Raw genomic sequence first — 4,782 nt, forward strand, 5'->3', positions numbered from 1 at the left:
TTTTAATGTGTAAGGTATTACTCTTGCAGATGCTATAATTAGATATCATTAAAGTCTACCACTGCCACCATGTCCCATGCATTTTGAGTATGTGTGATAAGATACCACAGGATGTGAAAAGTTACCTGAAACCCAGAATTCTTTTTCCCCACTTGCTTTTTAACACTTTTAACCCTAGTTCTCTGGCATCAGACATTCACTAGCTGTATGAACCTAGGGCAAGTCACTTAACCTCTGTTTGCCCTAATCCACTGGGGAATAAAATGGCAAACTGCTCCAGTATCTTTGTCAAGAAAACTGCATGCAGGGTCATGAAGAGTCAGACAAGAGTGAACAACTGAACAACAACCCTAGTTTTAAAACTTACATATGAAGCCATTAGGTTTCAAGCTACCATCACTTTTCTTTGTTTACCTTGATTCCCCAAGATTTTCTCTTGTGAGAAAAAGATCTCAGTGTTTTCCTAACATCCATACTTGTTTCTTTTCTTCTTGGGGATCTAAAAATTAATTAACTATGAATCATTGTAAAACAGGGGGTTTGTAAGGATCATAACACATAATAGCTGATTTTTATACAAAAGACATGCAATTTTTAGCTATTAAAGCTTAAAACAATACTGAAACTTTGGAACACCAGGTTTCATTATTTTAGGCCTTGAAAAATGCTTTATGTACATTATTTTCAGTTGATCCTCACACAACCCTGGAAATACTACAAATATTATTATCTCCATTTTACAGATGTAAAGATTGAGGGTCAGAGAGGTTAAGTGGTTTACCCATGATGGTGACCCAGCTTGTAAGTACCAGAGTTAAAATTCATATGCAAGTATCTACTGACTCCAGGGAAAAGATCCTTTCCACTAAGCCTCACTGCTTCCCCAGATACACAGCGGACTGCAGTAAAAGAAGACAAGTTGACAGTTTACAATTTTTACAAATGTTCTTAGTACTTATGCCTACTGTTTTGCTTTCTTTCCTCCTTAATTTGTGTCTTCTGCATTTGAATCTTGTTATTAACTAAGTCTGGGGTTCATCACTGTGAAACTGGTTAGTGGCCAAAGCTCCTGTTTTCAGCCCTTTGAAATCTGATTTCTGTAGCTGTTGTTACAGTATGAGTCTGGGTGGGGACTGGACACGGATTTTCCTTCTATGTATAAAACTTAATTGTCTTCAGATGTTAACCTCAATTATTGACCCAAGACTCGGAAAGTTTATCTTGTTCTTGGCCTCCAAGTAAGAAAGAAATCCTTTTTTATCCAGGTCCCAAAGAAGCTTTTCTTTCTATTCTTTGGAAACTAATAATTTCTTGCACTGCTTTGTCGCTCTGTTCTGGATGGACTTCTGAGGTAGAGTCTACAAGCTGGATCTTTCACTTAGATTGACATGTTACTTCTCTCAGCTTTGCCACTCTGGTTTGAGGCAAGTAGGCAGTAGCTATGCCAAGACTCTCTGCGTTTGGGCCTCTTGAACCAGTATCACAGAATTTTTAAATTGGAAGGGACTTCAATTACCACCTACTCCAACCCATGCCTGATAAAGCGTTCCTTCTACAATGTACCTCCAAAATGGTCTTCCAGTCCTTGCTCACAGGACTCCAAGGAGGAGGCAAGTCCATTCCACTTTTCCATAGTTCTGAGTGTCAGGATATTTTTTCTAACACCAAACCTAAATTTTTCTCTTATCAACTATGACCAGAGTATTGCCCACAGCTCTTCCCTCTGGAACTAAAGAGAAAAATCTAATCCCTGTTCTATATGGCAGCCCTTTGAATATTCAAAGTTAGCTATTGGGTCTCTCCTCTTCTCCTACTCCAGATCCAGATCTTCCTCCAATCCATACGTCTATCTAAGTTCCTTAAAATGATCCTCATTGGCAATGGCTCAAGCCTTTCACCGTGCTATAGTTTCCTACGTCTGGACATTCTCTAGGTTCTCCTTCCAAAACTGTGGCACCAAGAACTAAACACAATGTTCCAGATATAGTCTGGCCAGCGAGGGAAAAGACTATCACTTCCCTACTTGTGGGCACTATTCCTCTTATAATGGTTGCTTTCCCAGAATTTGCTCATATTCTGATTTGGAATTTGTACTTCCAGGTAGGCCCATCCCCCTTAGTCATTCACCCTGTTTGGGAATATATCCTGATCAGTACACTGTAATGAAATATTTACAGTAACAGAAAATCTCATAGGCAGATATGCAATCTTCTTAGTAATTTGATCATGGCAAGGGGCTTAGCAGGGGAAAGAACACTGGATTTTGAAACAGAAGATTTTTGAATCCTGTATTTTCTACTTATTACATCTCTGATTTAGGCAAATCTCTTAACCTTTCTGCGTCTCCCATCTTCAAAAATGAGTGGGTTGGATTCTAATGATTCTTTGACGTCTAAATCCTGTGTATGTTACACAGGCTAAGATGGCATATTTTTTGAAACAATCATGATTTTTTTAGCATGTGATTCTCAGTCTTTCTTTTATAAATATCAGATGTTATTTTTATCAATAATAACAGTACTACTGTCATACCTCCTACCCTTTCTAGAACCTAAAGAGAGTTAGAGTAAGGGAAGATGTTGAGCAAGGCAGTGATGTTTTCATCTGTAGTCTCATCCAGCTCATGGACTTTTGGGGAAAGTGATTCATCCCCACAAGGGATGAAGGGACTTGACTTTGGAAGTTCAATACTAATGAGGGGGAATGGGCAGCAGAGAGAGACTGCAGCAACAGATACTCCAAACAATCATGCAAAAAATTAAGCAAAGAGTGAAGTAGAATCAGGAGAACATTGTGTACAGTAATGTCCACATTGTACAATGATCAACAATGAATGACTTAGCTCTTCTCAGCATCACAATGATCCAAGACAATTCCAGAAGTCTCATGAAGGAAAATGCTATCCACATCTAGAGAAAGGATGGAGTCTGAATGCAGATTCAAGCATACTATTTTCACTTTTTTTGTAGTTTTTTCTTTTGTCCTGTTTCTTCTTTCACAACATGACTAATATGAAAATATGTTTTGTGTTAATTATATATATAACCTATATCAAATTGCTTACTGTCTTAGAGAGGAAGGAGAGAAAGAGGGAGAGAGAAACATTTGGAACTAAAATTTTTATTTTAAAATGAATGTTAAAAATTGTCTTTACATGTAACTGGAAAAAATAAAATACTATTTTAAGAAGAAAAAGAAGGGGCGGTTAGGTGGCACAGTGAATAGAGCACCGGCCCTGGAGTCAGGAGGTCCTGAATTCAAATCCAGCCTCATACACTTAACACAAAAACTAGCTGTGTGACCTTGGGCAAGTCACTTAACCCCACTTGCCTTCCAAAAAGCAAAAAAAAAAAATTAAAAAATCTAAAAGAAAAATTGAGCAGAGTGTGACTGTTCTGACCTTAGGAAAGTGGGAAATAGAAGTTGGTGGTTGTATTTGAAGCTGAGCTAAGAAGCAGGACCCAGAGGCAAGCAATGGTCTGGAGCAGTAATAATGAATAACAAGGGGACTTCTAGTGCACAGCACAAAGGTTTCCAATTTCCACTTTCTATAGTTATGAAATGAGGAGGAGGGGGGAAGTTCTGATTTTATTGGATTTGGTTTGGTTTGGTTTTGCTTCTATAAAGTATGATGCAAGGGTCTCAGTTAAGAAAGTGAGAGGAGGGGATTTATTGAAAACTTGAGGAAGAAAAAACTAGGGAAGCCATTGTGGGATGTGAATAAGCAGTTTTCAGAGGAAAAAAATCAAGATTATATCTATTGATGGCCATATGAAAATTGCTCTAAATCACCCATAGTTACAGGCATACAAATTAAAATAATTCCGAGCTACTACTACTTCATACCCATTAGATTAGCAAAGTTGACAAAAAGAAGAAAATGACAAAATGCTGAATGGGCTATGGGAAAATGGGAACATTAATCCACTATTGGTGGAACTTTGAATTGGTCTAGCCATTCTAGAAAGTAATTTGGAACTATACCAAAAAGCTATTAATTTGTACATACTCTTTGACCCAACAATACTACATTTAGGTCTATACCCCAAAAAGATTTTTTTAAAGGGGGGTGAAGGGCCCATGTCACCAAAAAAAAAAATCAAAGCAGCTCTTTTTATGGTGACAAAGAACTGGAAAGTGAAGGTAGTACTTATCAGAAAAGATTGAACAAGTCGTGATTTATGAATGTTATATAAGACTATTGTGCTATAAGAAAGGATGAAGGGATAGTTTCAGAGAAATTGAGAAGATTTATATGAACTGATACATAGTGAAGTGAGCATAACCAGAACAATATATAATAGCAACATTATTGCAAAGAAAACAACTTTGAAAGACTTGGGAACTCTGATCAATACAATGATCAATCACAATTCTAGAAGACTGATGATGAAACACGATACCCACCTCCAAATAGAGAGGTGATATATTCAGAGTTTTTGTTTGTCCTTCATTCTCAAAAAGGATCATGCCATCAGGGAGGTGATGCCATGACATGCAGATAAATTGAATTTAAGTGAGGGAAGATTGTGCAAAGTTACCAGCCTCACTTTCTCCTCCAGAGCCATCTGGGTTCAGTGTCAATATATAAATCAGGATGATTGGAGATGGTCCTGGATTCAGTGGGAGACCTTGAGACCTTGGACTTTTTAAGCTAAAACCTTTAACAGGTCTCAGTTTGACTGAGGCAATCCCCATTTAGTGATTAAGGCTAGGTAAGAAATGAAGCAAAGAATGGCCTGTCTTACCGAGAGAGAGAGAGAGAGAGAGAGAGAGAGAGAG

The sequence above is a fragment of the Petaurus breviceps genome, unplaced genomic scaffold, assembly GCF_028583685.1.
Source record: "Petaurus breviceps papuanus isolate PSGF00001 unplaced genomic scaffold, PetGlider_PUasm1.0 78, whole genome shotgun sequence".
In the NCBI taxonomy this organism is placed as follows: domain Eukaryota; kingdom Metazoa; phylum Chordata; class Mammalia; order Diprotodontia; family Petauridae; genus Petaurus; species Petaurus breviceps.